The sequence below is a fragment of the Manis javanica genome, chromosome 2 (genome assembly GCF_040802235.1).
Source record: "Manis javanica isolate MJ-LG chromosome 2, MJ_LKY, whole genome shotgun sequence".
NCBI lineage: Eukaryota > Metazoa > Chordata > Mammalia > Pholidota > Manidae > Manis > Manis javanica.
The window spans coordinates 43,517,844-43,532,123 of record NC_133157.1 but is presented as its reverse complement, the minus strand read 5'-3'; positions in this window follow the sequence as shown (position 1 = coordinate 43,532,123).

The following is a 14,280-nucleotide window of genomic DNA, read 5'->3' as shown; positions in this document are numbered from 1 at the left end:
GTGGAAACAGGCATAGCAGCTAGGAAGCAGGAAACAGCTCTTTCCCCCCACCAAGCACCACTGCCGTTCCCCTGCAACCCCCAACATTGCTCCAGGGGCTGAGCAGCTCCAGAAACTACAGGTTCTGGGCACTAGAGGATGCCATATACAAATATGAAACAACAAAGGAACTTGGTTCAAACAAAAAACTCACAAACACCACAAAAAGGCCCAAATAAAACAAAGCTCACTAATTTACCTGAAAAAAAGTTCAAAATAAAAATCATAAACATGCTCATGGAGGTACATAAAAATATTTAAGAACTCAGGGATGAAATTAGGACAGATTCAATCATTAAGAAATTCCGTATCTGAAATGAAACATACAGTGGAAGGATTTAAAAGCAGATTCGATATAGTAGAAGAGACAGTAAATGGAATAGAAATTAGAGAAGAGGAATACAAAGAAACTGAGGCACAGAGAGAAAAATGGATCAGTAGGAATGAAAGAATACTGAGAGAACTGTGTGACCAATCCAAACGGAACAGTATTCGCATTATAAGGGGACCAGAAGAAGAAGAGAGAGATAAAGAGATAGAAAGTGTCTTTGAGGAGGCAATTGCTGAAAACTTCCCCAATCTGGGGAAGGAGATAGTCTCTCAGGCCATGGAGGTGTACAGATCTCACAACACAAGGGACCCTAGGAGGACAGCACCAAGACAAATTAATTAAAATGGCAAAGACCAAGGATAAAGACAGACTTTTAAAAGCAGCTAGAGAGAGAAAAAAGATCACATAGAAAGGAAAAAAGGAAAACCCATCATGCTATCATTAGACTTCTCAACAGAAACCTTACAGGCCGGAAGGGAGAGGCAGGATATATTTAATGGAATGAAGCAGAAGGGCCTCAGACCAAGAATACTTTACTTTGCAAGATTATCATTTAAATTTGAAGGAGAGATTAAACAATTTTCAGATAAGCAAAAGCTGAAAGAGTTTACCTCCTACAAACCACCTCAATGGTGCATTTTGGAGGGCCAGATATAGATTTAAGAACTCAGGGATGAAATTATTCCTAAGGCTAAATAGCTGTCACTAGGGGAAATGAAACCACAGTAAGAATGTAGAACAATTAATTACTAAGCAAATACAATATCAAATCAACTACCCCCAAAAGTCAAACAAGGGATAGACAAAGAGTACAGAATATGATACCTAATAAATAAAGAATGGAGAAAAAAAACAATGGATGAAAAAAAAAAAACCTTTAGGTTGTGTTTGTAATAGCATACGGAGTTAAATTACACTGTTAGTAAGGGAATTACCCTTGAACATTCAGTAACCACGGATCTAAAGCCTGCAATGGCAATAAGTACATACCTATAGATAATTACCCTAAATGTGAATGGTCTGAATGCACTAATCAAAAGACATAGAATTACTGAATGGATGAAAAAACAAGCCCCATTTATATGCTGCCTACAAAAGACTCACTTCAAACCCAAAGAAATACACACACTGAAAGTAAAGGGATGGAAAAATATATTTCATGTAACTAATAGGTAGAAAAAAACAGGAGTTGCAATACTTGCATCAGACAAAATAGACTTCAAAACAAGGAAAGTAACAATACACAAAGAAGGACATTAAATAATGATAAAGGGGTCAATCCAACAAGAGGATACAACTATTATAAATATCTATCCACCCCACACAGGATCACCTATATATGTGAAACAAATACTAACAGAATTAAAGGGGAAAATAGAATGCAATGCATGCATTCCAGGAGACTTCAACACACCACTCACTCCAAAGGACAGATCAACCATGCAGAAAATAAGTAAGGAGAAAGAGGCACTGAAAAACGTATTAGAACAGATAGATCTAACAGACATCTACCAAACACTCCACCCAAAAGCAACAGGATACACATTCTTCTCAAGTGCACATGGAACATTTTCAAGAATAGATCATATACTAGGCCACAAAAAGAGCCTCAGTAAACTCAAAAAGATTGAAATTGTACCAACCAGCTTCTCAGAACACAAAGGTATGAAACTAGAAATAAATTACACAAAACAAAAAAGCCCACAAACACATGGAGGCTTAATAACATGCTCCTAACTAATCAATGGATCAATGACCAAAAAAAGAAAATGGAGATGAAACAATATATAAAGGCAAATAAAAACAATAATTCAAAACCGCAAATTTGTAGGACATAGAAAAAGGCAATGCTAAGAGGGAAGTATACTGCAACATAGGCCTACCTCAGGAAACAACAACAATACAACAATCCTAAATGAACAGTCTAAACTCACAATTAACAAAACTGGAAAAAGAAGAACAAATGAGGCCCAAAGTCATTAGAAGGAGGGACATAATAAAGATTAGAGCAGAAATCAATAAAATTGAGAAGAATAAAACAATAGAAAGAATCAATGAAAGCAGGAGCTGGTTCTTTGAGAAAATAAACAAAATAGATAAACCCCTAGCCAGACTTACCAAGAAAAAAAGACAGTCTACACACATAAACAGAATCAGAAATGAGAAAGAAAAAATCATGAAAGACACCACAGAAATACAAAAGAATTATTACAGAATACTATGAAACATTATATGCTAACAAACTTGATAACCTAGAAGAAATGGACAACTTTCTAGAAAAACACAACCTTCCACAGCTGACCAAGAAAGACAAAGAAAATCTGAATATACCAATTACCAGCAAGGAAATTGAATTGGTAATCAAAAAACTACATAAGAACAAAACCCGTGGACCAGATGGTTTCTCTGCTGAACTTTATCTAACATTTATTGAAGACCTAATATCATCCTCCTTAAAGATTTCCAAAAAGGATAAGAGGAGGGAATAGTCCCAAACTCATTCTATCAGGCCACCATCACTCTAATACCAAAACTAGGCAAAGACACCACACAAAAAAAATAAAATTACAGACCAATATCCCTGATGAACATACATGCAGAAATATTCAACAAATATTAGCACACCGAATTCAAAAATACATAAAAAAGATCATAAATCATGATCACATGGGATTTATGCCTGGGATGCAAGGACGGTACAACATTCGAAAATGCATTAACATCATCCACCACATCAACAGAAAGAAGGACAAAAAGCACATGATCATCTACACAGATGTTGAAAAATCATTCGACAAAATTCAATATCCATTCATGATAAAAGCTCTCAACAAAATGGGTACAGAGGGCAAGTACCTCAACATAATAAAGGCCTTATATGACAAACCCACAGACAACATCATATTTTACAGTGAGAAGCTGAAAGCTTTTCCTTTAAGATTGGGAACAAGACAAGGATGCCCACTCTCTCCACTTTTATTCAACATAGTTCTGGAGGTTCTAGACATGGAAATCAGACAACACAAAAAAATGGAAGGCATCCTGATTGGCAACAAAGAAGTTAAACTGTCCCTGTTTGCAAATGACATGATATTGTACATAAAAAATCCTAAAGAATCCACTCCATAACTACTAGATCTAATATCTGAATTCTGTAAAGTTGCAGGATACAAAATTAATTCACAGATATCTGTTGCATTCCTATACACTAATGATGAAATAGCAGAAAGAGAAATCAGGAAAACAATTTAATTCACAATTGCATCAAAAAGAATAAAATACCTAGGAATAAACCTAACCAAGGAAGTGAAGGACCTATACTCTGAAAACTACAAAACACTCATGAGAGGAATTAAAGAAGATACCAATAAATGGAAACACATCCCATGCTCATGGATAGGAAAAATTAATATTGTCAAAATGGCCATCCTGCCTAAAGCAAACTACAGATTCAATGCAATCCCTATCAAAATACCAACAGCATTCTTCAACAAACTAGAGAAAAATCATTCTAAAATTCATATGGAACCACTAAAGACCCAAATAGCCAAAGCAATCCTGAGGAAGAAGAATAAAGCTTGGGGGATTACGCTCCCCGACTTCAAGCTCTACTAAAAAATCATGGTAATCAAGACAATTTGTTACTGGCATAAGAACAGACTCATAAGCCAATGGAACAGACTAGAGAGCCCAAATATAAACCCAAACATATATGGTCAATTAAATAGATGATAAAGGAGCCATAGATATACAATGGGGAAATGACAGCCTCTTCAATAACTGGTGTTGGCATAACTGGACAGCTACATGCAAGAGAATGAAACTGTATTATTGTCTAACCCCATACAAAAAAGTACACTGAAAATGGATCAAAGATCTGAATGTAAGTCATGAAACCATAAAATTCTTGGAAGAAAACATTGGCAAAAATCTCGTGAATATAAGCAAGAGCAACTTTTTCCTGAACCTTTCCTCAGGTAAGGTAATCAAAATAAAAAATGAACTTAATGGGGCTACATCATACTAAAGAGCTTCAGTGCAGCAAAGGACACCATCAGCAGAACAAAAAGGCATACTACAGTATGGGAGAATATATTTGTAAATGACATATCTGACAAGGCGTTAACATCCAAAATATATAAAGAACTCACACACCTCAACACCCAAGAATCAAATAACCCTATTAAAAAATGGGTGGAGGACATGAACAGATACTTCTCCAAAGAAGAAATTCAGATGGCCAACAGGCACATGAAAAAATGTTCCACATCACTAATTATCAGAGAAATGTAAATTAAAACCACAATGAGATATTACCTCATACCAGTTAGGATGGACAGCATCAAAAAGACTAGGAACAACAAATGCTGGCGACAATGCTTAGAAAGGGGAACCTCCCTACACTGTTGGTGGGAATGTAAACTAGTTCAACCATTGTGGAAAGCAGTATGGAGGTTCCCCATAAACTAAAAATAGAAATACCATTTGACCTGGGAATCCCACGCCTAGGAATTTACCCAAAGAATACAAGTTCTAAGATTCAAAAAGACATCAGCACCCCTATGTTTATCGCAGCACTATTTATAATAGCCAAGAAATGGAAGCAACCTAAGTGTCCATCATTAGATGAATGGATAAAGATGTGGTACATATACACAATGGACTATTTTTCAGCCATAAGAAGGAAACAAATCCTACCATTTGCAACAACATGGGTGGAGCTAGAGGGAATTATACTCAGTGAGATAAGCCAGGTGGAGAAAAACAAGTACCATATGAGTTCACTCATCTGTGGAGCTTTAAGTACAAAGCAAAAACTGAAGGAACAAAACAGCAGCAGACTCATAGAACCTAAGAATGGACTAACAGTTGCCAAAGGGAAAGGGACTGGGGAGGGTGGGTGGATAGGAAGGTATTAGGGGAATAAGGAGCATTATAATTAGCATGCATAATGTAGGTGGGTCACAAACAAGGCAGTACAGCACAAAGAAGGCAAGTAGTGACGCTATAGCATCTTACTACACTGATGGACAGTGACTGTATTGAGGTATGCGGCAGGGACTTGATATTGTAGGGAATCTAGTAAACAAATGTTGCTCATGTGATTGTATATTAATGGTTCCAAAATTTTTTTAAAAAGCCTACTTTGAAAAGAAAAAAAATATATAAACCTCATCTTGGTCCTTTTTAGTCAGTAGGGGAAAAAAAGGAATGAAAATTACAAGCTCTATACAATTTATTCTTACATTAATGAGACTAATTTATAAAAAGACTCTTCCAAAATTATGGGTAGGAGTTTCTAAGGCTGCCATAACAAATTACACAAACTGTGTGGCTTAAAACAACAACAAAAATTCTCTTTCAGTTCTGGTGGCCAGAAGTCTGAAATCAAGGGTTCCAGTGAGCCTAACTCCCTTCAAGGGCTCTAGGGGAGGAGCCTTCCTTTGACTCCTCCAACTTCCAGTGGGTATTGCTCCTAGCAACACAGTTCCATTCTGCCTCCATCTTCACCTGGCCTTCTTCTGTTTTTGTCTCCTTTTGCCTTTTCTCTGAAGGACACCAGTCACTGGATCAGGGCTCATCCTAACCTAGTAAAACTTCATTTCAACTAATGCATCTACAAAGACCCCATTTCTAAATAACGTCACAGTTGCCTATAGTGAGGACTTGCATATATCTTTTTTCTTGTTTTAAATTTTGGCTTAAACAAACACTACACTTAACTCATGTAACAGTTAGTCCATAAGTAGAGCCAGCTTAAGGATTGCTTGACTCAGTAGCATAGTAATATCAACAAGGAGCTAGGTTGTGTTCCTATGTTACATCATTCAAACATTGCTGCATCTTCAGACTAGTTCTCCACCTAGTCATGTATGGCTGCCAGTAGAAAATGGGTCAACTTGGGCCTTGTTTGCACATGAGGAGAAAGGGAGAGGCTGACGAATGAATGGAGAAGTGAAGGTAACAGAGTTGGTTCCCTCAAACATGCAATATAAATTCTTCCATTTAATTTGGTTCGGCCAGTTTAGGCCATATGCCCATGCTGTGATTAGTTAAGAGGCACTAGGTATATGCTATGAACTTTGATTAATCAGATTTTACACTCATAGTTGGTAGGGGTTTAGTCCCTTGAGTCATAAGGGCTACAGAAGAAACGGATTAAGAGTTGAACAGAATCAGAATTTCCTTAGGAAGAAGGAACTGGATTCTGAGTTGCCAGTTGACAAAGTTCCTGACAAAAACATTCCCTTTTTTGTGTGTGTGCCATTTCTTTATCCCTGTGATGTCCCTGGTAGTTCATGTAATTTTTGTAATATCAAGAAAATTTTGTAATAATATTGGGGGGGATATAATTATGCCTACTATACTGTGAAACAAATTTGCTTATTGTACTAACCAGAGAACTAAACTAGAATCATATGAATTATTTTTCCAAACATCAGTTGAATTGCCCAATTACTTCTATCATCAAGCCACATAGTCTAACATTTTGCATCCTTTTTTTGGCCCCAGTGTATTTCATTTTATCAACTCCTATTGTTGATTTAATTAAGATCTTCTTCAACTTTTTTGGGACAATGGCATTTTCTGTCAACTCGTCTCTTTTTCCACTCTCTCCCCCAAGTCCAAGATACCCTCTACAATGTAAACAGATTAACCGGCCTGAAATCATATGAATTACATAACTCTGTTTCTTAACATATTCCAATAGATCCCAGTCTTCTACAGGATAAAGCTTAAAGTCCTTAGTAAAACATTTGAGGTCCTCTATCTTTTCACCCTTGATTTTACTTGAAGCCTTACTTTAAACTCTACTCTGCACTTACTTTGCACTCTACTCTTAAATCATAATGAGCTTCTTGCCATTGCAGAACTATACTAGTTTAATAAAGATCTGTTTTTTAATATCTTTCCTTTCTTTCCCTTAATGACAAATTCCAACCCTGCTTGACTTGTCTGGATAAAGAGAAATACTTGAATAGCTTTCATTCTCTACCAAGTTCAACATCAGTTACCCATACCCATCAGAGCAAGAGCTTCTCAAAGGTCTGATTCAGTAGATCTGGGTTACCTAGCAGCAGATTAAAACTTCCAAATGATGAGTTGAATATAAATAGTGAGGACATATATAAATATGTAAAAGATCCAGATTCCTGGATAATAAAATTTGGCTTTCCCTGATATGACTTTTGACTTAGTATTAACCTTTATTCCCTGATATGACCTTTGACTTAGTATTCCCTGGTATTAATCTTTGCTGAGATCCTGGGCTACCCTAAGTCACATCCTGGATCTCTCTCCATTTACATCTGTCTGTAAATTGCTACAGAAACTTACTGTCTCCTTCTCAAGTCTAAATTACAAGAGAAATCATGAAAGGAAATAGGCTATATTCAAACTATGAAGTATCAGTATGAGTTCTAGAATTTCTATATAGTAGAAACTGAAGAGTGGTCATCTGATTTGAGAAGGTAGATCACGAGGACAGTGTATTATTATCCACAGACTTCAACATTAATACTAAAAAAAAAAAAAAACCCCACTGATTTTCCATATCAAAGAAAAAGGAAGGAATGGTCAGGATTGGAGAAAGCTTTCACTTTATTCCAAGACTCATTTGATGCCACCACAGTGAAATATGAAATTAAATAAGAGAATCTATTTCCAGGTACTCTTTAAGCTAGGCTTCTTGTCTTTTCTTTTTTAACTTGTACCTACAGAGTCTTGTACCAATAAGAGCTACTTAATCTATTTCATATAAGTCTTGAAAGACAGGTAAGAGGTAGAGTTGCTGGAATCAAAAGCTAGATATAAGAAACTAAGTGTGTGTGTGTGTGTAGATAATATTTAACTACAGGTAAAATAAAAAGTTGTGTAAGAAAAAATATAATCATAATATACCATGTACAGCTCCTCTGTATATACAACTTCCTTAGTTGTAATAAGATAAACACTGAATATTGATTTAGCCAAAGTTGGTAATGATACATTTGTTTTGATAGGATAGGGAAAGAAGAAATGCTTAATTAAATGTGTACAGATACAATTAAGATCTACATTCTGATCCTCTATAATAGAAAATCAAATAATGGCTAAAACTGAAAATCAAGAAATAGCACTATTATTATGTCTAGTTAAATGGGTATAAATAACAGGGAAATAAAGAAGTTGAAAGTAGATGCCCTTGAAAATGGGACTTGCGGAGATTTTGTATTTTAAATTTTGTACTATTACTTGACTTCTAAAAAAATGTATGTGATATGTGTATTTTTTTGATAAAATGAAAACTACATTCCAATATGACTGGATACAATTGATTTTAGGTCTCTTTTCAGGATGTCTGAAACAATGAAATCTATGTGAAAACTTTCACTCATATTGACTTTCTCTCCAAACTGGTTTTGTACCATAATTTTTGTTTTGGCATTATCCTCGTTTTAACCTCAGAAAAACATAAATGTCAAACATTTGCATTCACTCTGATGATCAGGACTAGATTTCAGAAGAGCGTATCTCAGAAATAGAGGAGACTTCTGGTTCTTTCCTAGGAAGAAAATGTGGTTTTGTATCACAAGAAATTCTCCCTAAATATTTTCCTAAGAGGTAACACTCTTTATTCAACCATGTGAATGCTAAACATTGATTGTTCAATAATGTGACTTCTGAATCTATAATCCTTTCCTGAATTCATTGTTGTTTATTCTTATTGAAACATAATCATATTTTTTGAAAGTTGGAGGCTTAATTAGCAACAATAGGAAGTGTTACAATGCTGCTTTGCTCTATCAGTTTCATTAAAACAATCAATAGGAGGGCCAGGTGGATGGGAAGGTGAAGAGAATGACAATTAACATGTGTTTAGATAGATGAAAGGTTTTTTTAAACCTCACAAAATCTCTAGGTGTTTCCATTTTCTAAGTATTTCACAGTGGTGGCATCAAATTCAAGGTTACTTACTGGATTTTAAGATACCTATGATTGAAATCCAAATCTCTCTTTCTCCAGAGTCCACATTGTCTTCACGTTGCCAAAAACCAAGTCAGGACAATTGGAAATCCATCCCAGGTCTGGGATCCTATATTTGGTCCCTGCTCCCATGGTTATTAAACACAATAGAGATCCTTGCACATTTATTTTTCATAAGACTTAGGTAAAAACATTCATTTTCCCTAAATAATATGCAACCTATATCTGTGAAGTTTTAAGGTACTTAAATTAGAAATCTGAACCCTTTCTGGATTCTTCCTTAAGCATCTCTGTTTCACTGTTTTATGGGATTAGCTTGAAGCACTCGTCGAAAACGGCATGATTGAAGTTACATGGTAAAGGAAACTTTCAAATGATCAGGGTTGGGGGAGGCACAGAAGGAGAAAAATTTTTCTGCCAACATCATAAGGACTCTTTGAAAAATCTTTGACTATTAACTAAATAATAAGATTAGACTCATGTCAAACTTCAAAGCTCCTTCCTAACCACCTATTTTAAAAGGCTTTTCTCTGGAAATAAAATAGTTTCCCTTTTTCTTCACAGCACAATGAGAAATACATTTGTTCATTTACAATGTTTTTTGCTTTAGCATAAAATTCTTTGTGTTTATTTGAGAGGATGAGTTCTTTTTGTGACCTTCCTTGTCGATGATTTTTCAAGGTAATAAACAAAAATATGTGTAAACATTTTTCCAATTTGTGATGAGCAGTCAATAAACAGAAAATGCTAATCATACTAATTTCTTATCACTGGCAAAGTGATGCATAAATAATCTATTAACATGCAAGGGCCAACAGGGTTAAGCTGTTCAAACATTGTCATTGATTTCTTCCTTTCCCCCTATGCTCACTTCTTATTCAACTGGTACTGTATAACCTTTCTTTTGCTTTATATTGTAAAACTTTGCTCCCTTGAGCATATCTGTGAGGCTCTGCTCTTAGAACATTAATTAAAGGGAGGTGAAATATTTGTCTAATCAGCAGAGGAATCTGTAGGGCTCCAATGTTGAATGACAAATGTCAATATCTGCTGTAGGTTTGTTGGATCAACCAGCCAACATGGAGAAACTGATCCATCATCTTGTCACCAATTCCCATAGCGTCCCAGAAGCCTGCCAATTAAAAAAAAGTTGTAATCACAATACATCACTCAGCAGTGATTGCAGGGATGTGATAAACAGGGACCTTTTTCTTCCTATCTGTTAAGTATTTGATGCCTTTTTTGAAAATGTATTCCATTTTTCAGATTGATGCAGAACTCAGATTCCAAAATGAAAGAGATCACATGAAGTTATATATTATTCTGTTCTTTTTCCTGAAGCATAAATTAACATTTTGTTGAATAGGTATAAATTCTTGTAGACTTTTGAGAAGTGACAGTATGGTTAAGACAGTAACCTGCATCAGTAAGAACTGGCTCATTTAATGGCTCTTTTTCTCTACAAAATCAAAGTTTGGAATTTCCTTTGGTGAATATTCACTAGGAAGGTGACACAACATACAATCCCTTAATATCACTCAGGGAAAAGGTATGTTACACAAATGTTTCCAGCCACGTGCCCCACCTCACTGTTACCTACACCCTTTGCTCTAGCTATTCTCATCTGTAGGCAATTGCAAGTGTGCCAAACAGGTCTCTGGACATACTTTTCTCTTTATGTTGAAGGCTTCCTGACACTTAGTCCATGTGAGAAACTCTTAAAAGTTCTTCCAGAATGGAGCCAAATACCACCTGCCTTGGATACATCCTGATACCCACTCAAAGGCTGATTTAAAGACTCTTGTCCAGGCTTCATCTCTTATCTCACATTACACTTGGTTCATGCTTCTGTTCAATTCAAATCTAAATCACTTTATTTTAACGTGAAATTTTCTTCTCTGTTTCACATTTAAGATGGTGAACTCCCTGAAGAGAGGGACCATCTCACACTTACCTCAATGACCAACATGACTGATACCCAGTAGGTATTCAGATCTGTTAATGCATCAAACTGCTCTTAAAATTTCCATGCTTGCATCTGTCAGCAGTTACTCATTATCTTAGACTCAAGCCTATCTCCTCACCATGACCTACAAAGTCCTGAGCAAACTGGCCTCTGCTTTTCTCTCTAGCTTCCTGCAGAGGCAACTGTACCCTCCCCTGCATTTGACCTACTACCAACTGACTCTTTCTCATTTCCTCTTATGCGGCAAGTTCTTTATCTAGGGACTTTTTCACATGGTATTGCCTATTCTTCAAATACTTTCTATTACCCTTCATCTAGCCAAATCATCTCTTAATCTTCATCTTAAAAGCCACTTCTTTAGGGAACATTCCTGATAACTTCTCCCCAAAACCAACTTACATCCCTAACTGAATAAAATCCCATGATATCTTTATGACCCTTATCACACATTTAGCATTGTATGCAGTCCTTCCTAGACTATAAACTCTATGAGAGAAGGGCTCATGTTTCTCTTATTGATAATTGTTATCTGTGACATCTGAATGGAGACACTTAGTAAATATTTTTCTGTTTGAATAAATAAATCTTGAATATATAAACAAATTTCAACAGCACAAACTAGAATAAAGGCTGCCATAGTACTATAATAAACCTGCCATAGTATTACATCAAAAAGTTAAGCTTTTGCAGTAAAATTTGCTTCTAAAAACATGCTTCTAAAAACGCTGTATTCTTTAGTTGCATTCCTTTCACAGTGAGCCAATCAACAAGCTTAAAACAAGATTGTCAACTTTAAAAGCCAGGTGCCTCCGCTTTTACAACTCAAGCAATTGGCCTGGCAAGGGTCCAGAAACCTGAGGCTATCATCAAATTAGACTGAAAATGTGCATAATTGTTGCTCCTTAATGCCCCCACCCAGTAATTGCTCGCACCTGTAATATCCTTGACAGGTGTTAATGCCACACTCCTTTCCTCCCTAGCCAGGTGAGGAGTAAACACTTCATGATTTCTCACACACTCTAAAGGCAAAAATATTGGCATAAGTTTCCACATTCCATGGCCTGCATCTTGATCCTAATACCCACTATTTTGTCTCCCAAAGTAGAAGACAAAACAGAAGCACAGAAGCGGGGGTGGGGGTGCATGGGGAATGGAAACCAACAGTACCTGCTAAAATGTCTGAAAGGCCCAAAATGGCAAATTGCACCATGTCTGGGGTCATATCTTTACCAAGCAAGTATCTGTCCAGGTTGTCCACCAACTTTGCTGTTTGCTTCCACTATTAATGTTCAAAGCCTCTGTGCGGTAAACAGGTGGTGTTAGCCTTGGAAAGGAATCACGGAGGATTGAAGTCTCTAATGCAATCATGTAAAACACTGATGATATTTTGGCTTAAAAATAACTCATCCCCAGTGACATAGCCTGCTGAAATCAGTGGAATTTATTACCTTATTTATTCATTTACCTTCTGTGTGAACAAGAATCTTACCATGGAATTAAAATTCAACAGAGAGAAACCCAAGTTGAGAGCTGCACTCTAGGTATTGTTGTTAATCTTTTATCTGATTCACACTGATGAACAAGACAGCATTAAAACTCCCCTAGTCATTTTCTCAAACAACAACAAGGACCAGGATTACTTTTAAAGTGAATCCTCACTAAAATATTCACAGACCAAACAAAGAAAAATAAGCAAACAGAAGGCCAGGAAAATTAAGAAATTCACATTCTGAACTGTCAGGGCTGGTTTGTGTGCTAAAAAGGATACTAGATTCAGAATGAGTTATTTAATGTCCAAATGTCTCTTCAGTGATTTTTAAATAATTTCCTATAGCTGTTTTAAATTTCTAAGAAGAAATGATAAAATTTCACTATCACTATAATTTTATTAGCTGTATTTGTAGGTTTTATTTAGATATGAAACTGTCTTTTAAAAATTTTCATGTGATGGTGCAAAGAAGTAATCTTTAAAGAAAGATTTGCCATGTAATAAAGATTATCTCTATGGTTTTCTTTAAAATACAGACATAAACAGTAGTTTTTAAAGGATACTAATATATCTTTTCAATTAAGTGTATTTATAAAACTTTTTTCAGTTGCTTCGCCCAACCACAATCAATTTTGGTATATTATCACCTTTAGCTGATCATTCTTCCATGGCTGGGATAGAGTTTATCTGATTCATAAAAGCCTTGAAAAGTTTTCTAGTTCACTTTTTTGATTTCTACATAATTTACACCATTTTCCTATGTCTATGTCTGTAGGCTCGCAACATTACTATTCAACTTGTATTAAATCATGTCATACCACTTACTTGGTATCATATAGGCAAAACACAAAATCCATTGATCTATTTACTCTTAGGGGATTACTTTTGGATCTTATTAACTACACAGAATTAAAACAGCTCATGTTATGTTCTAATTCATCCACTATCTATCACAAAAATCTACTTAGATGGGAGGAATCCTTAATATCCACGAAGTGTTTACACTTTAATCTTTTGAGTTAAAATAGCCAAACAAACTGAGGCAAGAAGAGGTATTATATGAGTTATATTATATGACTTCTTACCTCAATTTTCTGCTTTACTCTGTGAGGTAACAGGAATAGCCATAGAAAATGAGCTCATGTGGGCTCTGCTTGGGGTCTGAGAACAGAGTCAACTCTGGCGAATTCTGCATTGGTAAGGGGGTAACTCATTGCAAATTATTAAATTTACTGATTTTCAACTAAAGGAAAAAAATCAATAAATTTGCCTTTTGCCCTTATGGGACAGAATTAAGCAGCAGTATTCAATTCTAGAAAGGTCATATTATTCTTACTTGTCTTCATGGTTAGAGGCCTCAGGAAAATAATGTATCATCCTTTCTATATATAATAAGAAAGCAAAAATGGGTCTCAATCATCCTGTGAATTAATCTGTCTAGAAACACTGGACCAGGCACTCCCAGAGCCTATGCTATTTATTGCTTAT